The 27,423-nt window shown below is 42.8% G+C and overlaps 1 protein-coding gene across 11 annotated transcripts in view; it reads right to left on the reverse strand.

Moving 5' to 3' along the window:
• qtman (queuosine-tRNA mannosyltransferase) overlaps positions 1 to 27,423 on the reverse strand; it is a 379,156-nt gene that overhangs the window by 35,857 nt on the left and 315,876 nt on the right. The gene's annotated exons all lie outside the window — the stretch shown is intronic.

Consider the following 27,423-nt stretch of genomic DNA (forward strand, 5'->3'; position numbering starts at 1 on the left):
GATTTTTCAGAAATATCCTCTCTAGTTACAGCAAAGTTAAAAATCACACAACACCAGGTTATCGTCCAACAGGTTTATTTGGAACCTGTAGACCTCCTGAGGGAGAAGAAGTGCTTCAAAAGCTAGTGCTTCCAAATAAACTTATTGGACTATAACCTGGTGTTGTGTGATTTTTAACTTTGTCCACTCCAGTACAACAGTGGCACCTCCATGACCTAGTGGTAGCAGTAAAAGTATTTCTCACTCCGGGACATTTTTGCACCTTGTCCAATTCCTCCAGTTCAGCCTCAGATGTGGGCGGAGTGTTCCAGACCAAAGCTGGCTCTTGCATCTGCAGCATCTTTTGAAGAAATGCATCTTTTCTTCAGGTGGTAAAGGCGTCAAGGCTACAATTACTGCCATGTCCATCTCAGCCTTTTGGCTGTTCTGAGGGGCCGGCTATGTTTTGCTCCTGACCCACTTGCAGGTTTCACGTGGTCCACGTGCTTGTTCAGGCCACCTCGCCTACCTGAACTTTGTACATCACAGGACCTGCTTCTGTGTTGACCTTGCCTCTTACCCATGCAGGTTTCAGCACCAAACTTCATACCCTGAAGTAAATCATCTTTCTTGTTCATGTACAGCCGAAATGCATATAAAAGGATACCCAGAAAATTATAGCTAATTTAAAGCAAGTGGTAAGGTAAGCAAGAGGGTTAATGTCATACTGATATCTAGGAGTGATTTTTCAGTTACTTAACATTATAAAATATGAGTACAAACACTATTTTGTTTGTTTAGAAATAATTATCCAAGAGGTAGATAATCAACTGTATTTACTTGTACAGTTTAGGAGAATGTTGTTATCCTGAATTTCACTACCTTACTGTCTGTGAAGAATAAAACCAAGATTATTTCTGAATTATCCCAAAAGCAAAAAGAAAGTGAAAAAGATGTCACTAACATAGGGTACAAAATATGACTTACTATTTAGAAGCACCCACATTGCATTCCTATCTTCAACCAGCAAGATGATTTATATTTTGTGTCACTAGATCTAGCAACGTTGTATACAATATATGCCAGTCTTAGCTTCTAGTTGCAAATTTAAATCCCAAATAATCGGAAGACAACCTTGAGCAGATGGTTTTGTGCCAGGAAGGAAGTGGCACACAATAAATAAAACCCATTACTTATCACAATCACTCTGAATGTCATGGGATAGTAGTTCATAAAGGGCTGGGAGGAGGGTGATGAAATTTGTGGAGGTGACAATGGTTTGTTAAGATGTTATGTCTCCAAAACGGTTGTCTCATATGTCCTCTGGATCCATTGTTTCATGGTCGATACTTTAACAACAGGCATTTGTACAATCTCCTCCACATATTCCTTCATGAATGTTTTCAGTTTATACACTGTAATATAGGATTAATATCACAGAATCATAGAATCCCTACAGTGTGGAAGCAGGTCATTCGGCCTATCAAGCCCACAGTGACCCTCCAAAGAATATCTCACCCAGACACAACACCCCACCCTACCCCTGTAACCCTGCATTTCCCATGACTAATTCACATAACTTACATATCCTTAGATACTATGGACAATTAAACATGGCCAATCCACCTAATGTGCGTATCTTTGGGCTGTGGGAGGAAACCCACGCCAACACAGACAGTCACCCAAGGCTGGATTCAAACCCAGGTCTCTGGTGCCAGAAGGCAGCTAACCATTGAAACACCATTCTACTTTTAATGTAGCAGTAACACTTGAATTATATATCTAGAAAATGTCACATACCACAGAACTCCTTATATAGGCATGATAATGGCCTCCTCTTGGGAAGGGTCCATATCACACTGAGACAGAGCAAAGGCTTCCCTGGGATGGATGCAAGGGCTGAGGAAATGCTTCAATTAAATGTGTGTTATCTTCCTGACATTTCCCACAGATTATCTGCTCGCATTGAGACTGCTATGGCTATAGTTCTGAACATCATTGTTCAAGGTTCATTAATGCCTTTTAGGAAAGGAAGTTTCTATCCTTACTTGGTCTGGCCTATATGAGAGTCCAGACTCAAAACGATATGTTTGACTCTTAACTGTCCTCTGCACAAGTAGGACTGGATAAATGCTGCTTTAGCCAGGAATGCCCACATCCTGTTCATGAAAATTTTAAGAAGTATCCCTGCTAACTATCAGTGTCTGCTAAGGGTCAATGTCATAGAAATGACCATCAACGTGAATATTCATCCTATGTTGTCAGGACCCAGAGCTGAACTTTCATACCAGGCTTTTGACATCTTAATGATAAACTCAGCAACAAAAGCAATTGAGACAACTGTTGCAATTTCTTGACAAATGTGGATGAAATCAGAAACATGTCAAACTTATTGATGATTTCTATAGAGGGACCATTATTAGTGTACATGAAAGGTCACATTAAAGCTCTGATGTGAGAAATTATCTTTAAAGATTATTGCTTTTCAAATCTCTCTGTCGATGATATCAAGAACATATCCAATATGGAAGACTGGTATAAAAAGAATGGCTATTCTTATTCTTCAAGTTGCAAACAAATTAGATGTAGTAAAAACAGGCATTGCTCTTTTAGGATAAAGGATAAGATACTGCTTCTTAGTTTTACTTAACTTTCAACTCAGAATAAATTTGTGCGAGTAGTATCAATATGAAACCTCTAGTTTCCTCACTTTCTTGACATTTCTGTTAAATTTCCATTTGTATCATAGTCTGCACTGTCACTACTCCATATAGGAATAAAGAACAGTCAAGGATTAATCTATACACAATAAATCACAAATAACAAATAATATGTAGCAATTAGTTGAAGATAGTATTTCAATCATACAGCTTATGATGTTTTGAGATTCACCTGATTGAATTGCTGCCTTGTAATGGACTGCCAGCCATCTATTATCCAATATGCTACATATAAAGGAAAGACATAACCTCATGAAAGGCAGTCCAATATTTCTCACTAAAACGTTCTTCCTGTCTTTCAAATGGACCACAAATATTATTTCCCAGTAGAATTCCCTTGTCAGTGATATAATCTTGTAAAGCTACGCTCTTCCTGTCACATGATGCTGAGCCCTAATGGCCATAATTTTAGAAAGAAAAACTGCCTGTGGTGATGGCACATATGAGCTCCAAAATAAATGCTTTGATTCAGAAAATACATGGAGGACTGTACTGCATTAAAAAAAGCAGAAATTGTTCATACAGTCAGAGAGATGTGCAGCATGGAAACAGACCCTTCGGTCCAACTCGTCCATGGTGACCAGATATCCCAACCCAATCTAGTCCTATTCATATACCCATCCAAACGCTGCTTAAATATTGCAACTGTACTAGTTTCTACCATTTCCTGTGGCAGCTCATTCCATACACAAACATCAAGAGCTTAATGCATTGCAAAATTTGGATGAAGTTCATAAACTGTTCAAATTTTAATCCGATGTTTCTAGATCAGGTCACTAATTAAAATCCTATTACTCACTATATATTTCTCAGCAAAACAAAAACAGTTAAAATTATTTCTGAAGCAGTTTGTTTCTTGTTTATATCATAACTTACTAAGCATTCACCTCAATTTGTACAGCCATGCAAATGGCTAAATATAAAACAATATAATAAGGATTTTATTTTGTATAATGCAACCAATTCACTGGGAACCATGTATTAATGCCTTCAAAAATTTCTACCTGATCAGCAAAATCACCAGATTCACCAAAATCAATTTTCTCAATCAAGAGCATGTTTATGACAGGAAACCAATTTTCAAATCCTGATGTAAACCCCTAATCAAGCAATCTATCTTGATGTCAATGTGATGCTCAGTTGAAGCACTTTTTGTATCACCCTTTAGCATTACACTCTTGTGACATACGTTTTGAAACAATAATGTATAGAACATGCTTTATAAAAATTATTCACAGGAGGTGGTCATCACTGGCTGGCCAGCACTTATTGCCATCTCTAATTGCCCATAGAGTATCTAAGAATCAACCTCATTCCTGAGGGACTGGAGTTACATGTCGGCCAACCAGGTGAGGATTACAGTTTCCTTCCTGAAAGGGCATCAATGAACAGGATGTTGGTTTTTCCCAACATTGTCAATGGTCATCATTAAACTCTTAAATCCAGATTTACATTGAATTCAAATTCTATAATCTGCCATAATTTCACTTCCCCAAAACATTACTTAGGTCTCTGGATTAATAGTCTAGCAATAATACCACTTGGTTATCACCTCCCATTCAACAATTTGTACTGTAGCAAATGCAGTCATTGAACACAAATATGAAATTCAACAAACTTTTATGACATTTCAAAATTCCTCCTACCATTATTGCCTTTATAACTGACATTTCTTAAGTCCAAAATTAAACCTGTAACCTCATATGGGCAAATCAAAATAGAATTGAAAATTAATAATTAAAATTCACAGAGTGCCTTTCTAGAGCTATTACGCAAATAAATGTAAAGTCACCACAGTCCTACAGCACCATTAGAGTGAGAAAATTGGAGGGGCTTTAATCTGAGGGTCATCCTGCCTCAGTCAAGAGGAGAGGTAAAGGACAACCTCATGGCAACATCAGCCTGTTTTGGAATTGAACCTATGTTGTTAGCATCGCACTGCATTACAAAACAGCTATCCAGCCAACTGAACGAATCAAACTAAGGATAGCAAGACTAATGTTTCTGAAAGAGTCTAAGCATGCTGTGTACAGTCTGTCTTCTAGTAATCTGGTCAAGTAATGGAAATTTACTAAAATTTAAAATAAAGAAATAGTTTTCACTGAATAGTGAAGCTTACAATTCTTTCAAAGGGTTGTTTACAGTGCATTTCATGTGGGACAAATTAAAGTTCAAACAAAACCAAAATTTTAAAAGTGGAATCGCTATATTCTATAAATGTTCAAAATCCTTTCATCAGATGCATTCCTTTCATTAATGCCTACAATACAAAGTGCCTACTCATGTTAATGGGTAATGAGCCTGCAAGTAAGGTTCCTAACTTCACAATGCTTTAAACACAAGATTCTCCTTAAATACAGTAAAGGACAATGCTAAATTTAAAGAAAATAAAGAGTAGCAGATGATGGAAATCAGAAACAAAACAGAAATTGCTGGGATAATACAGTAAGTCTGGCAGCATCTGTGGAGAGAAAGCAAAGTTAACATTGTGGGTCCAGTGACACCTTTGAATCAGTAATTGACTGATTTTGCATTTCAGGGACAATTTCTTTGGTACTCAGTCACCTCACCCTTGAAATTGCCATTCTCCCTTCTGACCAGCTAACAAGGTCCAGCAATTAAAATTTCTAAACTCTGAAACTTGCAAGACCCCTTGGCCTGCTTGAAACCTACCTAATCACCTCCTACCAGAGTTAAAATCAGAACTTAATTATTACTAGAGTTATTTGATAAAAAAGAAAACATGCAAATAATAAGATGGTACCAAAAGTTTGGTATATTTCTGTTCTAATTGTTATGAACAGTAACCCTCAACAATTACAGAAAATGATGATTGATGAGGACAGAGAGGTAGATGTTGTCTAAATGGACTTTAGCAGGTCTTTGACAAGGTCCTTCATGGATGATTGATACAAAAGGTACATCACATGGGATCTGTGATATTGCTAGTGAGATGGATACAGAAGTGGCTTATATACCAAAACAGAGAGTAGCGGTGGAAGGGTATGTTATGACTGTGATCAGAGGTGTTCCGCAGGGAACTGTGCTGGGATGCCTGTTGCTTGTATTACATATAAATGATTTGAAGGAGAATGTAAGTTGTATGATTAGTAAATTCGCAGACAGCACAAAGATTGGGAGAGTAGCAAATAGTAAGGAGGATAGGCAGAGGACAGAGAAGGATGCAGATAGGCTAGAAACTTGTTTGAAGAAGTAGCACAGATGGAGTTTAATTCAGTCAAATGCAAGGTAATGCATTTGGGAAAATCTAATGCAGGAAGGAAGTATACTGCAAAGAGCAGAATCCTTAGTAACATCAACATGCAGAGGGATCTCAGAAGAAACAAAAAACAACACAAACTTTTACATTTAATTTCATTGAGCCAAATACTACTTTAAAAAAATCAAATTGGATTTTATGCAGGCAAAATTTGACCCATTTTAGAAACCTTTGGGTAACTCTTGCCTTCTGGCAAGATGGTGGCAGGATAGGACGCTCCAGCTGAAGCTCCTTTGCTCTGCTTGTTGTTTTTGTTTCTTTTCTTTTTTGTTTCTTTCTTTTCAGCGTTCCTGGAGCAGCGCGTGGGGAAACCAGTGTACTGGAGTGTTGCGTGTGGAAACTTGAGTACCAGTGTAGCGCGAGGGGAAACCAGAGTACCTGTGCATTGTGTGGGGAAACCAGAGTACCGTGCAGCACGAAGGGAAACTCGAGTACTGGCACAGCATGAGGGGAAACCCGAGTACTCATGCAGTGTGAAGAGAAGCCCAAATACCGGTGCAGCGCCAGGGGAAGCCCGAGTACTGGAGCAGCTTGAGGAGAAACCAGAGTATTGGCAAGGTGAGGGGAAACCTGAGTACTGGTGCAGCGCCAGCGGAAGCACGCGTACTGGCGCAGTGTGAAGGGAAGCCCGGGTACCAGTGCAGCGCCAGGGGAAACCAGAGTACCGGCGAAGCGAGAGGAAACCCGATTACTGGCAAGGTGAGGGAAAACCTGAGTACTGGTGCAGCACAAAGGGAAACCCAAGCACCGAGGCAGCATCAGGGGCAGCCAGAGTAATGGTGCAGCGCCAGGGGGAAACCCGAGTATCGGTGCAGCACCAGGGAAGCCTGGGTACCGGTGCAGCGCCAGGGGAAGCCCGAGTACCGGTGCAGCGCCAGGGGAAGCCCGAGTACCGGTGCAGCGCCAGGGGAAGCCCGAGTATCGGTGCAGCACCAGGGAAGCCTGGGTACCGGTGCAGCGCCAGGGGAAGCCAGAGTATCGGTGCAGCACCAGGGAAGCCTGGGTACCGGTGCAGCGCCAGGGGAAGCCCGAGTACCGGTGCAGCACCAGGGGAAGCCCGAGTACCGGTGCAGCGCCAGGGGAAGCCTGGGTACCGGTGCAGCGCCAGGGGAAGCCCGAGTATCGGTGCAGCACCAGGGAAGCCTGGGTACCGGTGCAGCACCAGGGGAAGCCCGAGTATCGGTGCAGCACCAGGGAAGCCTGGGTACCGGTGCAGCGCCAGGGGAAGCCCGAGTATCGGTGCAGCACCAGGGAAGCCTGGGTACCGGTGCAGCGCCAGGGGAAGCCCGAGTATCGGTGCAGCACCAGGGGAAGCCCGAGTACCGGTGCAGCGCCAGGGGAAGCCCGAGTACTAGTGCAGCACCAGGGGAAGCCCGAGTACTGGTGCAGCACCAGGGGAAGCCCGAGTACTGGTGCAGCACCAGGGGAAGCCCGAGTATCGGTGCAGTGCCAGGGGAAGCCCGAGTATTGGTGCAGCGCCAGGGGAAGCCTGAGTACCGGTGCAGCGCCAGGGGAAGCCCGAGTACTGGTGCAGCACCAGGGGAAGCCCGAGTACTGGTGCAGCACCAGGTGAAGCCCGAGTATCGGTGCAGTGCCAGGGGAAGCCCGAGTATTGGTGCAGCGCCAGGGGAAGCCTGAGTACCGGTGCAGCGCCAGGGGAAGCCAGAGTACCGGTGCAGGGCCAGGAGAAGCCCGAGTACCGGTGCAATGCCAGGGGAAGCCTGAGTACCAGTGCAGTGCCAGGGAAGCCCGAGTACCGGGGCAGTGCGAGGGGAAACCAGAGTACCGGTGCAGTGCCAGAGGATACTTGAGTACTGGCGCAGTATGAAGGGAAGCCCGAGTACTGGTGCAGCGCGAAGGGAAGCCCGAATACCAGTACAGCGCGAAGGGAAGCCCGAGTACTGGTGCAGTGCGAGGTGAGGCACGAATATCGGTACAGTGCGAAGGGAAGTCCGAGTATTGGTGCAGCATGAAGGGAAGACCGAATACTGGTACAGTGCGAAGGGAAGCCCAAGTACTGGTGCAGTGCAAGGTGAGGCCTGAATATTGGTACAGCATGAAGGGAAGCCAGAGTACTGGTGCAGCGCGAGAAGTGAGTCCCAGTACAGTGCGACTTACTTTGTTGCAGCTGAGTGCCAGTGAGGAGCAGACTGGAGGCTGGAGCTGAGTGGGACAGTTGTTGGATTTGTGCCTGGCACTGGCGGTCAGACCACATGCTGAGCTGCTGCTATCTGAAATTCTTTACTATACTGTAATGAAAATCTTTTACCACTGTTATAACTATCTTATTTCCTAATTACTTTTTTAGACACTGTAGATAACGTCACCACCTGTCCTTTTAATCCTCTTTTGCATCCAAGATTTGTACCTAGGTACTTGTACCTAAGATGATGCCATTAGAGGCAGCCATAGTAAAAACTTTTCTCTTACTCCTAAGCTGGAGTACATGTGACAATTAAGATTATCCTATTCTAATTCACAAGAATGAATAAGGAAGGATACGTCATGAGAAGGAAAAGAAGAAATATATGGAAGAGCAAAAGCAAGCTGGTGAGGAAAAGACAAAGCTCAGCTTTCAATGGGAGTTTCAAATATTGCCAGAAGGACTGTAAAGGTCATTCAGGATGTATTATTGCATGCACAGGTTACTTAAACTCCAAGGGACAACACTTAAACATTTCTATCTAGCAAATGTCAGTCAGTATTTATTTTACCCTTTAGCTACAGTTTAAGTATCAGTTCTTTAATAACATTTCATACTATTCAGTGTTTCAAAGTCTAACGGTACACAAATGTGAACATTTTGGAGAGTGACAGTGTTAAAATATTGACCGATTTATAAATAATAATGCTCAAAGCCAAAGGGTATCATTACATCATCAAATTCACTAACTTCAATGCCAAAGTATAAAAGAACTTTAGCTCTTATATACAAAGAATTATAGTCAATAACTCTTTTACTCTTGCCCTTTGGCTTCAAATACTTACCAGAACTTCAACTTCAGTAAATACTTTGATGGGCAATAAACACTGTGAATCTTTTCTGTCAATACTGGGGAATGGAATATTTTTCTACTTTTGTGTTAGAATGAAGAAGTACAGGAATCTCTTGGCAGGTACGCCATGGTTAATTTCAACCAAATTAAACCAAGTAACAGAGATCTTACCATCACATTGTGGCACTGCTATTTCCTTCACTATCTTTTTGCACTCTCTGACCAAAACTGAGAATAATGAAATATATTAAATAATGGGCAATTTTATTTACTATGAGTGATGTTTCAACGGCTGCGCCCATTTTACATGTTCATTCATTGAGAGATTATAATCATACAGGGTGCTTCACATAATAAAATGTTTTATGGATATGTGGATGTGATGAACCAAGTTGGAAAATTATTATCCCACTCAGCTGAGGTAAATGAACCTCTCAGGCAACTTTTGAAGCAAGGTCACCTGTGGGTTGAGCATCATCAGCAATCATTTGACACAATCAAAAAGTGCTCATATCATTGGAGGCAGTCTTCTCTAAGTATGGGTAGATTCTGCACTATGGGATTTGATGACCTGTCTATTACACTTCAAGGATTTTTACTGTAACTGAATAATGACATGCAGTTATAGAGAAAGAAGTACATGGGTTTGTGAATGTCCTCGGCCTATCATACTTGATTGAAATAGATCACAAGTTGCTGGTAACTACTGAACACAAAGAAGATTTCAAAGATGACACCCAGAATAGAGATTTTGTTGGAAGCTGTTTCAGAGTGAGCGTCTTATGAAATGCAAAGGAAAATACCAGATTACCACTGACAATCTATCAAGATCACCATGAAAATAAGAAGAAAAATGTGTCCAATAAGTTGAAGTCTTCGCAGCTTTAAGCACCCAATATTTCCAGACACACCAAGGACAATGTAAGTGTTCTGAGAGACTCTACTGTGTGATGTAAAATGCACGCCGATTTGGACATACTGCCTTGATGAGTGGTCAGAACATGTACCCAGTAACAAAGAGAAAGAGAAATTGCTGGAGACCATCAGCAGGTCTGTCAGCTTCTGTGGTGAGAAAACATTTATAAGTGTCACTGGATTGTGCAACACAAATTCTATTTTCTCTCTGTCAGACCTGCTGAGTTTCACCAGCAATTCCAGTTTTCCTTTGTTTCAGATCTCCAACATTCTTTGTTATTTGTTTTATTTTACTGTTTAATTCCTGTCACATCTCTTCCAGGTATGCCGATCTTGAAGAATTTCTGCTCCTTTCTTTGTCAGGATTTCCATTTAAATCTTCCATAGGAAGCTGTTGGAACCAGTTCATTAGATATATTCAAGAGGGAGTTGGATGTGACCCTTGTGGCTAAAGGGATCAAGAGGTATGGGGAGACGGCAGGGTGGGATACTGATATTGCATGATTAGTTATGAGCATATTGAATAGTGGTGCAGGCTTGAAGGGCTGAATGGCCTACTCCTACATATATTTTCTAGGTTTCCCTGTTGTTCACAATCATTCTTTTCATTTTGACAAGGTACTGGCCAAAACTCACTTCATAGCCACATCTCACTTCTCGGCTACTGTCTCCAGCTCTGACATACCATACATGGATTCCCAATGGAAATTTCATCCTTTGTGTTTCAAATCCATCCAGCAGCACAGGTATCTTGATGATGCACAATGTTCCTCAGACAGTAGGTATGGCCACACTCAGTGCCATGTGTCACCACATGCATACTCTTGATCTCTCTTTGCATCAATACCTCTTCATGTTATCTCAAAGCAGTTGTGCCCCTCAGTTCCAATTCATTCTTTGATTCATTTGATATTTTAACAAGAAACATGTTCTCTTCTAGTTCTAAGAAGGACCTTTGGACTCGAAAATTAACTCTTTTTTTTGGTTCACAGATGCTGCCAACCTGCTGAGTTTCTTCACCAATTTCTGTTTCTGTTTATTTCAAAACCCCAGCATTCACAGTTTGTTGTTTTATTTTTATGATCTCAGCAACCTATCATGGCTACAGCACTTTTAACATCATCACGAGCATTATTGAGGACCTATGGTTTATTATGAAGTGGAGAAAGATTGCAGAAAGCAGCATCTCAAGGGGAGTTAGGAATTTTCATACATAAATCACAAAAAAGAACTAGCATACAAGTTCTGCAGGTAATAGGGAAGGCAAACGGTATGATAGCCTTTATTTCAAATGGAATGGAATAAATATGACAGTTAAGTCTTGCAAGGCAATAATTAGACCACATCTAGAATCCTATAAATATTTTTGGTCCCTTTATCAAAAGAAAGATATACTGGCATTGGAAAGAGTCAGAGAAAGTTCACTGAGTTGCTCCCAGGAATGGAATTATTTTCTTATGAGGAAACATTGAGTAGCTTGGACCTATACTCATTATCATTTCGAAGAATGAGACACAACCATGTTGAAAAATATAAGATTCTTTAGTGCCTTAACAGAGTAGATACTGAGAGATTGTTTCTGGCTTGTGGGAGAATCTAGGACCAGAGGGCATAACCTCAGATTAAGGGATTACTGTTTAAGACAGAAATGAGGAGAAATTTCTTCTCTCTGAGGTCTGGAATTTGCGAAATTCTTTACCACGAGGTTGTCCAGGCTGGATCATTAAGCTGACATATTGTTAATCAGAAAGAGAATCAAAGATTTTAGGGAAAAGTCAGGAAAGCTGAATTAATAATTATTAGATCAGCAATGATCTCATTCAATGGTGAAGTTGATTTGATGGTCCAAGTAGTTTACTTTTCTTATGCCTTTTTCCCTCTGGAGAGGTTGATAGCCCAATGAGCTCTCTATTGGGACATCATCCAGAAAATTTATTGAGGACATTGTGATATTTCCAAATGACAGGCCACGCTGCAGCAATCCATGGTTGGATATTTATCATTCTCTCGACAGGATGTTCTCTAGCGATGCTACCTGTGCCATCCGTAGACAGGAAGAGAAATGACCTCTTCTGCCCTACTCCTTTCTAATTAGTTTGTGGGAATGCCTTTGTATTGACATCTACACATTCAAGAAGACCAAAAGCAAAATTGATTCAGCTCAGACACATTTATAATCTGTGTGACCACACACATGGAATCCCAAACTTTGTGGTCTCTGAAAATAGGCTACAATTCAGCAAACACTGCTTCCAATATTTTGCAACCTCGTTTTGATATGTACATGTTACAAGTTTACTAAGGTACCTTAAGCCAAAGGCAATGCCTTTAGAGTATGTACTTCCAAAGAAAAAGTGAAACTTTCATTTAATGCTACTCAACTACCATTCTACATCATTCCATACATGCACCATCCCCCCCTGCATGAAATAGCTACCCCTCCTTTTTAAATCTTTCTCCTCTAACCATAAACCTATGCCCTCTAGTTTCAGGCTTCCCTACCTTGGAAAAACACCTGGGCTTTTCACCCATCCATGTCCCTCGTGATTTTATAAACCTCCATAGGGTCACCCTTAGCGTCCAACACTGCAGGAAAAATGCCATAGTTTATGACCCTCTCCTTGCAACTCAAACCTTCCCATTCTGGCAACATCCTTGTAAATATTTTCTGCACCCTTCTCAAGTTTAACAACATCCTTCCTATAGAAATGCTAGGAGACAGTGAGGTCTGCAGATGCTGGAGATCAAAGTTGAGAGTGTATTGCTGGAAAAGTACAGCAGATCAGGCAGCATCCGAGAAGCAGGAAAATCGACGTTTCGGGACGGAGCATGATGAAGGGCTCTGGCCCAAAATGTCAATTTTCCTGCCCCTCAGATGCTGTCAGACCTGCTGTGCTTTTCCAGCAACACACTCTCAATCCTATATAAATGCGACCAGTGGGCGCACCAATTTTTTGTAGAGCTACAGTGATGTCCAAACTCCTACACTCAATGTTCTGAACAACAAAGGCAAGTGTGCCAAACACCTTCTTCATCACCCTATCTACCTGCGACTCCACCTTCAAGGAAATATGCACCTGACCCCATAGGTCTCTTTATTTGGCAACACTCTTCAGGGTCCAACCATTACGCAAAGAGGGTTACCTCAGATTACAACAGGATCTGGACCAGATGTGCCAATGCGCTGAGAAGTGGCAGATGGAATTTAATTCAGATAAATACGAGGTGCTGCATTTTGGGAAAGAAAATCTTAGCAGGACTTATACACTTAAAGGTAAGGTCCTAGGGAGTGTTGCTGAACAAAGAGATCTTGGAGTTCAGGTTCATAGCTCCTTCAAAGTGGAGTCACAGGTAGATAGGATAGTGAAGGTATTTGGTATGATTTCCTTTATTGGTCAGAGTATGGAGTACAGGAATTGGGAGGTCATTTTGCGGCTGTACAGGACATTAGTTAGGTCACTGTTGGAATATTGTGTGCAATTCGGGTCTCCTTCCTATTGGGAAGATGTTGTGAAACTTGAAAGGGTTCAGAAAAGATTTACAAGGATGTTGCCAGGGTTGGAGGATTTGAGCTATAGGGAGAGGCTGAACAGGCGGGAGCTGTTTTCCCTGGAGCGACGGAGGCTGAGGGGTGACCTTATAGAGGTTTACAAAATTATGAGGGGCATGGATAGGGTAAATGGGCAAAGTCTTTTCCCTGGGGTCGGGGAGTCCAGAACTGGAGGGCATAGGTTTAGGATGAGAGGGGAAAGATATAAAAGAGACCTAAGGGGCAACTTTTTCACACAGAGGGTGGTACTTGTATGGAATGAGCTGCCAGAGGAAGTGGTGGAGGCTGGTACAATTGCAATATTTAAATGGCATTTGGATGGGTATATGAATAGGAAGGATTTGGAGGGATATGAGCCGGGTGCTGGCAGGTGGGACTAGACTGGGTTGGGATATCTGGTCGGCATGGACAGGTTGGACCGAAGGGTCTGTTTCCACGCTGTACATCTCTATGACTCTATGATGCCATGGAGTTGAAGAATCTCAAGGTGACCAATGAGACACCCTTCCCCCAGGTGTCGGGTAGCTTGGATTTGGCGGCAGAGGCCGCCGAGGACTTGCATGTCCTTAGGGGAGTGTGACGGGCGTTGAAGTGGTCGGCCGCAGCACAGTGGGGTTGTTTGGTGCGTGTGTCCCAGAGATGTTCCCTGAAACGCTCCACGAATTGGCGTCCTTTCTCCCTGATGTAGAGCAGACCACAACGAGCGCAAAGGACACAATAAAGGAGGTGGGTGGATGTGCAGGAAAACTTCTGCCGAATGTGAAAACATCCTTTAGGGCTGTGTATGGAGGCGAGCGGTGTGGAAGTATGGACGTAGGTTATTCCTCTTGCGGTAGCAAAGGAAGGTATCAGGTGTGAAGGGTGGGTTGGTGGTGGGGGGTGGGGGGGTGGGGGAGGAGAATGAAGAAAGGGGTGCAGAGGGAAATATATCAACCGTGGTGAGGTCTGATTGTAGGTGACAGAAATGACAGAGGATAATGCGCTGTATTGAGAGATTAATGGAGTAGAAGGTGAGGACCGAGGGAGGCTGTATCCTTGTTGTTGTTGCGGGGTGGGGAAGTCCTGCAAACTAGTCCTGTTCGGTACCTTCAGCAATTTGACTCATCATTTTCAGGTATGTCTAGTGCTGCTCCTGGCAAGCCCTCCTGCACTCCCCATTGAATCAGGGTTGATCCCCTGCCTTGGTAGTAATGATTGAACTGGGAATATGTGGGCCATGAGGTTACAGATTGTGCTGGAGTACAATTCTGCTGCTGTTGACGGCCCACAGTACCTCATGGATGCCCAGTCCTGAGTTGCTCGATCTGTTGGAATTCTGTCTCATTCAGCTCATTGATAGTGCCATAAAACACGATGGAGGTTATTTTCAAAGTGAGGGCAGGATATCATCTGCACAAGCACTGTGTGATGGTCACTCTTACTGATACTGTCATGGACAGATGCATCTGCAGCTGGCAGATTGGTAAGGATGAGGTCAAGTTTGTTTTTCCCTCACCACCTGCCGCAGACCTCAGTTTAGCAGTTATGTTCTTTAGGGCTCAACCAGCTTGATCAGTAGTCCTGCTACCGAGCCACTCCAGGTGACACTGAAATCCCCCAGCCAGAGAACATGTTGTGCCCTTGTCATTGTCAATGCTTTTTCCAAGTGTTGTTTAACATGGAGGAATACTGATTCATCAGCTGAGGGAGGCTGGTATGTGGTAATCAGAAAGAAGTTGCCTTGCTGTATTTAACCCGAAGCCACAGACTTCATGGGGTCCAGTGTCAATGTTGAGGACCCCCTGGGCAACTCCCTCTCAATTGTATACCACTGTGACACATCTCTGCTGGGTTTGTACTGCAGGTGGGACAGGACATATCCAGGGATGGTGATAGTGGTGTCTGAGACATGGTGTATAAGTTATGATTCCACGAATATGATTATGTCAGACTGTTGCTTGACTAGTCTGTGAGCAGCTCTCCAAATTTTGGCATTAGCCCCAGATTTTAGGAAGGAGGATTTTGCTGGGGCAACAGGGCTGTTTCAGCTGTTGTCTTTCATGGTGCCTTTGAAAGTTTTCAGCAATAGGTCCATATGAATGGCTTGCTTGGCCGCCGACATTTCCGCCACATCCAAAAAGACCCCACCACCAAGGATATATTTCCCTCCCCACCCCTTTCCGCCTTCTGCAAAGACCGTTCCCTCTGTGACTACCTGGTCAGGTCCACGCCCCCCTACAACCCACCCTCCCATCCTGGCATCTTCCCCTGCCACCGCAGGAACTGTAAAACCTGCGCCCACACCTCCTCCCTCACCTCTATCCAAGGCCCTAAAGGAGCCTTCCACATCCATCAAAGTTTTACCTGCACATCCACTAATATCATTTATTGTATCCGTTGCTCCCGATGCGGTCTCCTCTACATTGGGGAAACTGGGCGCCTCCTCGCAGAGAGCTTTAGGGAACATCTCCGGGACACCCGCACCAATCAACCACACCGCCCTGTGGCCCAACATTCAACTCCCACGCCCACTCTGCTGAGGACATGGAGGTCCTAGGCCTCCTTCACTGCCGTTCCCTCACCACCAGACGCCTGGAGGAAGAACGCCTCACCTTCTGCCTTGGAACACTTCAACCCCAGGGCATCAATGTGGACTTCAACACTTTCCTCATTTCCCCTTCCCCCATCTCACCCTAGTTCCAAACTTCCAGCTCAGCACTGTCCCCACGACTTGTCCTACCTGCCTATCTCCTTTTCTACCTATTCACTCCACCCTCTCCTTCCTGACCTATCACCTTTATCCCCTGTCCCACTCACCTATTGTACTCTATGCTACTTTCTCCCCACCCCCACCCTCCTCTAGCTTATCTCTCCACGCTTCAGGATCTCTGCCTTTATTCCGGAAGGGTTTTTGCCTGAAACGTCGATTTTGCTGCTCCTTGGATGCTGCCTGAACGGCTGTGCTCTTCCAGCACCACTAATCTGGTTTCCAGCATCTGCAGTCATTGTTTTTACCTGGCCATTTCAGAAGGCAACTGAGAATCAACCATATTGCTGTGGGTCTGCAGTCACCTTAGGCTCGACAAGGTCAGGATGGCAGATTTCCTTCCATGAAGAACATTCATGTCACTAATAAAGTTCACCAGCGAAGGACATTAATGTCCAGATGGTATATAACCACCAGGAGATTATCGCACACATCAATATAAGATAACCAGGATGCTGCCAAGATGCTTACATTGTACCTGCAAACTCTACAACAGATCTTTGCACCTCCAAGTAGATGCAGTCATCACTGTTTTGGAAAAAAAGGGCTACTCTTTGAAGATGTAGCTGATCATAGACGTGGGGATTCCTACTATTGTTATACAGGAAAGATACAACTGAAGCCACGTGAGCACAAGAGTAGTCACTGAGTAAGTTATTATTAGGTTTTTGAATTCAGGTACTTGGATAGATGGGGGCTGCCCATTTAATATGCATCAAAGGTGTCTAGTAGTCTGCTAAACCTTGCACAACATAGTCATGACTGGAGTTGCAGGAGCAAAGAAGTAACAACCACTATTCATCATTGGAGAATTGAGAAGAGAAGGGGAAGAACAACATGAGAAGGAACTGGATGTGGGTGAGGATAAATTACCAGTGATTTCTAGGATGGAACAATATAAGCATGATTCAGCTAACCTGAAGCATTGCAGCTATTTGAAATATCATTGCTGTACCCATTGGCCACTGAACCTTCCAACAACACAAAACATTCTCATAGTCAATGATCCTTCCATCTCACTGACATATATGTCTGTCTTCCACGCTTGTCATACCATTTACCTCAAGGCCAAGAGGTTGTGATAAAGATGAATGATGATTTGAAATGAAGCTTATGATGCACTGAAATAATTTCCCTTGAGAAACAACAAAATCTTTCTCTTCCTCTTGCCACCACTCCTTCATGTTACTATCCAACTAGCTCCAGCTGAGCAAATAGTGGCTGTTAGTTCCTTAGTTGATTGTGACTGTCACTCTCTAGGTTTTGGAGCTTTGTAAAAAACTTGGTCATAGGGACAAGGGCCAGTATATGGAGCTCTAACTGAGGATGGGAGGGCATGAAGTAGTAACTGGGAATGCTGAGTACATTCCATGAGCCCTTTCTTCACCTTCCTATCTGCATTGTCCAAGAACACAAGAACAGATAAGTAATTTGTTGCATTTCAACAAATCCTGAATGAACAGAATGAGAGCTTCATATATAATAAATTGGTGAAGAAGCTCAATAGTTCTGGAAGCATTTGTGGAGAGAAACAGAGTTAACATCTCAATTCCAATATGACCCTGCCCAGTATTTTCTGTTTTTATTTCTGATTTCCAGCATCCACATTATTTTGCTTTTATTTGAGGGCTTCTCATCCATCTTATTTAAGCTGACAGACTGCGTATGCATGGAGATGGGCATCAGTGCAAAGGCTGGACACATCATAGCACTCACACCAGAGACAGCTTCCTCCAACCTCTCCCCACTAGTCTACATCAGCTCCACCAGGTAGAACCTGCTATTGTTCATCCGCCGTCATTTCCGCCACCTCCAAACGGACCCCACCACCAGTGATATATTTCCCTCCCCTCCCCTATCAGTGTTCCAAAAAGACCACTCCCTCCGTGACTCCCTCGTCAGGTCCACACCCCCCACCAACCCAACCTCCACTCCCGGCACCTTCCCCTGCAACCGCAAGAAATGCAAAACTTGCGCCCACACCTCCCCCCTTTCTTCCCTCCAAGGCCCCAAGGGATACTTCCATATCCGCCACAAATTCACCTGCACCTCCTCACACATCATCTCTTGCATCCGCTGCACCCGATGTGGCCTCCTCTATATTGGGGAGACAGGCCGTCTACTTGCGGAACATTTCAGAGAACACCTCTGGGACACCCGGACCAACCAATCCAACCACCCCGTAGCCCAACACTTTAACTACTCCCCCCCCCACCCCACTCCACCAAGGACATGCAGGTCCTTGGACTCCTCCATCGCCAGACCATGGCAACACGACGGTTGGAGGAAGAGCGCCTCATATTCTGCCTGGGAACCCTCCAACCACAAGGGATGAACTCAGATTTCTCCAGTTTCCTCATTTCCCCTCCCCTCACCTTGTCTCAGTCAAATCCCTCGAACTCAGTACCGCCTTCCTAACCTGCAATCTTCTTCCTGACCTCTCCACCCCCACCCCACTCCGGCCTATCACCCTCACCTTGACCTCCCTCCACCTATCGCATTTCCAAAGCCCCTCCCCAAGTCCCTCCTCCCTACCTATTATCTTAGCCTGCTGGACACACTTTCCTCATTCCTGAAGAAGGGCTTATGCCCGAAACGTCGATTCTTCTGTTCCTTGGATGCTGCCTGACCTGCTGCACTTTTCCAGCAACACATTTTCAGCATTGTTCTGGTCTAGCCCACTTCATCAATAATTTCCAAATTCAGCATTGCATTCAGCTGAACAGATCTTGCACCTTCCAAAATCTATGCACGTTTACTTGTGATATGAGGTACAATGTGTGACAAACCAACTAACTGCCCTGGAATCCCCTCAAAGATGTGTGTATTTGAGCTAGTGGAAGATGCGAATTTTCTCAGACCTTCTTGGAGGAGTCTTTTGTCCACCTTTTACACTAATTCTTATGGGGTGCTTGAAGTAGTTGTGTCATTAATGAAAGATTTAAATTGGAAGTGAAACGGTGAAAGGATTTAAAATAATCATGTATCGATAATCTGATGTTAGTGACAATGAGGGTGAGAGTCAGTGATACCTGCTCTGATGAGATTGTGAGGAAGTGCCTTGAAAGAGAGCATAAGTGAAGTTGTAAGATCTGAATGGTGCTGATAGAAGACAGAAAGAGGGATTTGGAACTTGAATACAACATTCTACTCACATTTATTACCTTGATTAGTTCAAATAATCTCTTGTGACACTATGCCAATGAAGATGGAAGCAACTTCTACTGTCACCTCCTCAATGACATACAGCCACAATCACTTTACTTCAGAGCCATTGTTATTCCTTCTCTCTTTGAAAACACTGCTTGATGATGAGTGTTATAGCTCCACAGCGTGATCTCTCGGGATGTGTCTGAGAACTGAGGGATGGAGGTGAGGTAGCTTCCTAGATTGAAACTCTCGAGTATGATGCAGTTGTCTCTCCACTGGATATTGTAGAAATTATTCAGTCTATTCTTTGTCAGGGTCCCTTTAAATCCCAAGTCTTGAACAGTCACGTGCAGACTGCTTTGTATCCTGCTCTGATTGGTCAGGAAACTTGTACGAACATAGGAATGGGGATAGCCAATTACATCGTTGCTGATCATACCTCAATGTCACTGTCCCTGTACCTCTTGATGTCATTTGTCTCCAAAAATCCACAGATATCTGTCTTGAATATACTCAACAATTAAACCTCCACAGTCCTCTAGATGTTGGATGTTAACAGCATGGTTAGGCTATTAACAGCTACCATGAAATTTGCTTCATGATATTTCAGGTTTCCAACATGATACTGGTATCCTTTGCTGCATGCAGGTCCAAAATTTAAATTCTGCCCACACAATGAGGCCAAAACCCATTAATCCAGAGGAGAGACAAGTAGATCAAGTTGCCCTAATTATTGTAGCACTCAGGTTTCAAAAGCTTTCTGTTCTAGGATGGTCAGGAAGGCGTCTTTCACTCAAGGATACTACATTGCATGGATTTAGACATGATTTTAGTTTTCCCAAAATGATAATATTTATATCAACCTAAGAAATATGAATTCTTGAAAAATACTAGATGTTGACCAAATTGATTTTCTGCATTTCAGCAACCATTTGCATTATCCATCATAGAGAACACACTGGGCAGCATATGGTTACAAGTCATGGGATCATAGAGATATACAGCGTGGAAACAGACCCTTCAACCCAACTTGTCCATGCAGACCAGATATCTTAAATTAATCTAGTCCTATTTGCCAGCATTTGGCCCATATCCCTCTAACCCTTCCGATTTATATAACCACCACGTGCCTTTTAAATGTTGTAACTGTACCAGCCTCCACCACTTCCTCTGGCAGTTCATTCCATACATGCACCACCTTGAGTGAAAACGTTGCCCTTTAGGTCCCTTTTAAATCTTTCCCCCTCACCTACGTCCTCTAGTTTGATACTCCCCTACCCTATGGAAAAGGCCTTGTTTATTTACCCAAACCATACCTTTGATACAGTCATAGAAATGTACAGCATGGAAACAGACCTTCTGGTCCAACTCATCCATGTTGACCAGATATCCCAACCTAATCTCGTCCAATTTACCAGCACTTGGCCCATATCCCTCTCAATCCTTCTTATTCATATTCCCATCCAGATGCCTTTTAAATGTTGCAATTGTACCAGCCTTCACCATTTCCGCTAGCAGCTCATTCCATACATGCACCACCCTCTGTGTGAAAATATTGCCCCTTCGGTCCCTTTTATATCTTTCCCCTCTCACCCGAAACCTATGCCCTCTAGTTCTGGACTCTCCCACCCCAGGGAAAAGACTTTATCTAGCTACCCTATCCATGCCTCTCATGATCTTATAAACCTCTATGTGGTCACCCCTCAGCCTTCGACGCTCCAAGGAAAATAGCTCCAGCCTATTCAGCCTCTCCCTATAGCGCAAATCCTCCAACCCTGGCAACATCCTTGTAAATCTTTTCTGAACCCTTTCAAGTTTCACAACATCCCTCCGAAAGGAAGGAGACCGAAACAGCACGCAAAATTCCAAAAATAGCTTAACCAACGTCCTGTACTGCTGCAACACGGCCTCCTAATCCTATACTCAGTACTCTGAACAATAAATGCCTTCTTCACTATCCTATCTACCTGCGATTATACTTTCAAGGAGCTATGAACCTGCACTCCAAGGTCTCTTTGTTCAGCAACACTTAACTTTACAAACTCCAATAAGATCACCTCTCAGCCTCTAAAGCTCCAGGGAAAATAGCTCCAGCTTCAAGTTTCACAACATCTTTCCTATATCAAGGAGACCGAATTGAAAGCAGTATTCCAAAAGTGGCCAAACCAATATCTTGTACAGCTGCAACATGACCTCAAAACTCTTATGCTCAATAAAATGAACAATAAAGGCAAGCGTACCAAACGCCTTCTTCACTACTCTGCCGTCCTGTGACTCAACTTTCAAGGAACTATAAACCTGCCCTCCTCGGTCTCTTTGTTTGGCAACACTCCCCAGGTCCTTACCATTAAGTGTGTAAGTCCTATCCTGATTTGCCCAAAACGTAGTACCTCTCATTTATCTAGATTAAACTCCATCTGCCACTCCTCAGCCCACTGGCCCATTTGATCAAATTCCCGTTGCACTCTGATGTAACCTTCTTCACTGTTCACTACACCACCGGTTTTGGTGTCATCTGGAAACTTATGAACTACACCTCCTTTATTCACATCCAAATCATTTATAACAATGACAAAAGCAGTCGACCCAGCACAGAACAGGCCTCCAGTCTGAAAAGCAGCCCTCCAACAGCAATCTTTCCTACCTATGAGCCTACTTTGCATCCAAATGGCTAGTTCTCCCTGTAGTGCGTGTGATCTAACCTTGTTAAGCAACCAGAAGGATTCTGTGCAATCCAAGACGGAGGATGGGAGAAAATTGTGGCTTTAAGAGCTACTCCATTTTTGAGAATTTTTTAAGTGTTGGGACTGATTTTCTCGATTTCTTGTAGCAGTAATTACTGTTTTATAAGCTGTTGCATTACTTTGGAACTTTAAGAAAAAAATGTATGACCAAATAATATAGCTTTTGTCATGTATATTTCCAATTTTTTTTAAATTCACTTTTCCTGCCTGAAAAACATAAATATATGGTGAAAATCCGTATTTAACAGACGATGATTTACAGAGTTAAAAGTTTTAAGTATTTCCTCATTTTTATTGGTGGATTGAGATACATTGGAAACTTGACAGTACAAATAAATGACCTAAAAGTCTAGATGGAATTTTAGGAGATATATCCATCCCACAGCCATTACTAAAAGAGTGTTTGCGACATGTCAGTTTATTTTCTTTTCCTCCTGCACTCTCTATTACTCCTTTCCTCAACCTCATGTGGCTGTTCCTCTAGCGTGAATCTAGACAGTGAGTTTCCCACTATATATAAAACAGTTACCACTGTTATGCACTGACATCAATTGCAAACAGAACATAACACTGCCTACCCTCTCTGTAATGACCCAGCAGCATGATCTTTTGCTTTGTTCATGTCAAACTTATTGTAGTTTTCTGCATTAGCTAATGTTCACTGAGATTTGTACTAAAACTGCATGTACTAAATTTACATAGAAATCATATCACGGGACTTCCATTCCATCAATATGGATTTGATTCAAATCAAGGTTCCAAAAATGAAGAAACAATGCGCTAACCCACTGCACCACCCAATCCCCATGTGACTAACCTCCAGTCATTAACTGCTTAAAAGTGTTTCTGGGCCACAATAAATACTGTATGTTCAACATGTCAATCAATATTATTGTCAATTACTTTTACCATTTCATCATCAGAAGACACACTGAAATGATCTCTTGAAAGGAGTTTTGAAAGAGACAGCTATTCTTGGAAATATTGTAAAAGACAATTGACCTCATCATTCATTCAGGGAAGTAACAATTGCAAAAATGTAACAGCATACATATTGAATTAGAAAAAGTTCAAATACTGGATGCAGCTGGAGAGTTGGCAACAGTTTCCCTTTAAAGCTTGGGCCTAACCAGAAGAATGTGCAGTATGCAGTGTGCAGGAATGATGAGGAACAGAAGAAGTGTGCACTCAGCATTCTGAAGTATTATGAGCTGGCATCTGAACCATTGTCAAGTTAATAGACATTGAGAGATAATTACTTTGAAATTATGTGTTAAATTGAGTTTTTGTTTTGCACATTTTTAACCTAATTGACAGGGGTTTACCATTTTGCATGGTTAAACTAATGGGACTTGTTTACATATGGTAAAGTTTCATTTAAATTGCTACTGAAGTTGAGCGATGGTAAACTAGTTTAGTAAAAAAAAGTCTGTCAATGAATTAATATGCTGTTTCAGCTAATAAAATGCTAAATGATGTTCAGGAAACCACTGCAGTTTAAACAATTAAGTGTGTAACTTCTTTGAATTTTCAAGTTACAGAGGTTCTTTTTAGAATTTAATCTTGGTGATAATATCAGTGGGCTAGTATTGCAGAAGTATGTTCTTCCACATCATTAAACTGAATCAATAAGCCATGGGCCCAAAATCTACTTGAATGGTGACTATACTATTAGAACATAGAACAGGCCCTTTGGCCTATGATGTTGTGCCGAGGATTAATCCTAATGTAAAATAAAATAACCTTGATATGTGGAGCTTGTTCAAGGAGCAACTAGTGAGCGTCCTTGATAAGTATGTACCTGTCAGGCAGGGAGGAAAGGGTCGTGTGAGGGAGCCGTGGTTTAATAAGGAATTGGAATTCCTTGTTAAAGGGAAGAGGGCGACCTATGTAAAGATGATGCGTGAAGGTTCAATTGGGGCGATTGAGAGTTATAAGGTAGCCAGGAAGGATCTGAAGAGAGAGCTAAGAGCAGCAAGGAGGGGATATGAAAAGTCCTTAGTTGGTAGGATTAGGGAAAACCCAAAGGCTTTCTATAGGTATGTCAGGAATAAAAGAATCCAAGGAACAGGAGAATCGACATTTCGGGCATAAGCCCTTCTTCAGGAATGAGGAAAGTGGGTCCAGCAGGCTAAGATAAAAGGTAGGGAGGAGGGGCTTGGGAAATGCGATAGGTGGAGGGAGGTCAAGGTGAGGGTGATAGGCCGGAGTGGGGTGGGGACGGAGAGGTCAGGAAGATGATTGCAGGTTAGGAAGGCGGTGCTGAGTTCGAGGGATTTGACTGAGACAAGGTGGGGGGAGGGGAAATGAGGAAACTGGAGAAATCTTAGCCTGCTGGACACACTTTCCTCATTCCTGAAGAAGGGCTTATGCCCGAAACATCGATTCTCCTGTTCCTTGGATACTGCCTGACCTGCTGCGCTTTTCCAGCAACACATTTTCAGCTCTGATCTCCAGCATCTGCAGCCCTCACTTTCTCAGGAATAAAAGAATGACTAGGGTAGGAATAGGTCCAATCAAGGATAGTAGTGGGAAGTTGCGTGTGGAGGCTGAGGAGATTGGGGAGACACTGAATGAATACTTTTCGTCAGTATTCACTCAGGAACAGGACATTGTTGCCGATGTGAATATTGAGTCACAATTAATTAGAATGGATGGCTTTGAGGTATGTAGAGAAGAGGTGTTGGAAATTCTGGAAAGGGTGAAAATAGATAAGTCCCCTGGGCCTGATGGCATTTATCCTAGGATTCTCTGGGAAGCAAGGGAGGAGATTGCAGAGCCACTGGCCTTGAGTTTTATGTCCTCGTTGTCTACAGGAATAGTGCCAGAAGACTGGAGGATAGCAAATGTGGTTCCCTTGTTCAAGAAGGGGAGTAGGGATAACCCTAGTAACTATAGGCCGGTGAGTCTCACTTCTGTTGTGGGCAAAGTCTTAGAGAGAATCGTAAAGGATAGGATTTATGAGCATCTGGATAGGAATAATGTGATTAAGGATAGTCAGCATGGTTTTGTGAAGGGCAGGTTGTGCCTCACAAACCTTATTGAATTCTTTGAGAAGGTGACTAAGGAGGTAGACGAGGGTAAAGCGGTAGATGTGGTATATATGGATTTTAGTAAGGCGTTTGATAAGGTTCCCCATGGTAGGCTACTGCAAAAAATACGGAGGTATGGCATTGAGGGTGAGTTGGAGGTTTGGATTAGGAATTGGCTGGCTGGAAGAAGACAGAGGGTAGTAGTTGATGGTAAAGGTTCATCTTGGAGTGCAATTACTAGCGGTGTTCCGCAAGGATCTGTTTTGGGACCATTGCTGTTTGTCTTTTTTATAAATGACCTGGAGGAGGGGCTAGAAGGTTGGGTGAGCAAGTTTGTGGATGATACAAAAGTCGGTGGAGTTGTTGACAGTGAGGAAGGATGTGTCAGGTTACAGCGGGATATAGATAAGCTGCAGAGCTGGGCAGAAAGGTGGCAAATGGAGTTCAATGTAGGTAAGTGTGAGGTGATTCACTTTGGTAAGAGTAACAAAAAGATGGGGTTCTGGGCTAATGGTCAGATACTTGGTAGTGTGGATGAGCAGAGGGATCTTGGTGTCCATGTACACAGATCTCTGAAAGTTGCCACCCAGGTAAATAGTGCGGTGAAGAAGGCATATGGCGTACTGGCTTTTATTGGTAGAGGAATTGAGGTCCGGAGTCCTGAGGTCATGTTGCAGTTGTATAAGACTCTGGTGCGGCTGCATCTGGAGTATTGTGTGCAGTTTTGGTCGCCATACTATAGGAAGGATGTGGAGGCACTGGAACGGGTGCAGAGGAGGTTTACCAGGATGTTGCCTGGTATGGTAGGAAGATTGTATGAGGAAAGGCTGAGGCACTTGGGGCTGTTTTCATTGGAGAAAAGAAGGTTTAGGGGTGACTTGATAGAGGTGTACAAGATGATTAGGGGTTTAGATAGGGTTGACCATGAGAACCTTTTTCCACGTATGGAGTCAGCTATTACAAGGGGGCATAGCTTTAAATTAAGGGGTGGTAGGTATAGGACAGATGTTAGTAGATTCTTTACTCAGCGAGTTGTGAGTTCATGGAATGCCCTGCCAGTATCAGTGGTGGACTCTCCCACTGCTTGGATAGGCATATGGAGGATAGTGGGCTAGTGTAGGTTAGGTGGGCTTGGATCGGCGCAACATCGAGGGCCAAAGGGCATGTACTGCGCTGTATTTTTCTATATTCTAAGTTCTAACCTATGCACCCCTCAATTCACTGTTGTCGATGTGCAAGTCCAGCATATTGATTGTCATAAAAATAAATCTGGTTTACTAATATTCTTTAGGAAAGAAAATCTGTCATCCTTACCTATCTGCCCTAGATGTGACTATAGATTCAGTCACATGACTCTTAATACACCTCAGAAGTGGTCCACCAAGAAGGACTTTTGCCAGAAATGTTGATTTTCTGCTCCTCGGACACTGCCTGACTTGCTGTGCCATTCCAGCACCACTCTAATCTAGACTTTCACCAAGTCATTTTGCTCAAGGATGGGCGAAATTTATGGCTATAAGAGCTGGTCCTTTTTTAAGGGTTTTAAGGTGTTGGAAGTGATTTCCTTGATTTCTTGGAGCAGTAATTACTGATTTTTAAGCTGTTGCATTGTTTTGAAGTTTTGGGAAAACAGTCTGACCAAATAATATAGCTTTTATCATTTTTTTATTATCCATTCCTGCCTGAAAAGCAATATGAATATATGTTGAAAATCTGCATTGAGCTGGCCTTGCTAGTCTTGCCAAAAAATGCCCACATCACAGGAAAGAATAACAAAACATCCCATATAATTCTGAAGAATAATGGCAACAATGTATGCAGTAATACAGCTGTCTCTAACAGAAGCAACTATAATACTGTAAATTCATATTTATTCAAAGTTGATAGCTGAATCCTCAGTTGTAGGCATAAGTTATGTAATCCTTGAAAGGTTTGTCTTATTGCATGTAAGCATCTGTTTAATACCAACATCAGTTGACTGCATATAACAATATTCTACTACATGTATTCAATGTCATCATATTCCTTATCAAAACAATTCTAATAGAACTGCAATCCCAAAAGCATGTAAACAATTGCAGAATATAAAGGCTCTCCATATCATCAAATGAAAACTTGCCAACTGAATGAAGTTTTGCTTTTTAATTTGTTTGTTCATTGTTTACCTAGTTGATATAATTACTTTAGGAGGAAAAGAGTTTACTTTTAGAAAATCTAATTCACAGATTTAGTCTCTTAGTTTTCTCTGACTATTATAAAGTACACAAGATGTAGTTTTGTTGATGACTTCAGTTCAATTGGTAGTAGCCAG

Source organism: Chiloscyllium plagiosum, unplaced genomic scaffold, assembly GCF_037043375.1.
Source record: "Chiloscyllium plagiosum isolate Xiang-an unplaced genomic scaffold, Cpla_swu_hap1 HiC_scaffold_7, whole genome shotgun sequence".
In the NCBI taxonomy this organism is placed as follows: Eukaryota; Metazoa; Chordata; class Chondrichthyes; order Orectolobiformes; family Hemiscylliidae; genus Chiloscyllium; species Chiloscyllium plagiosum.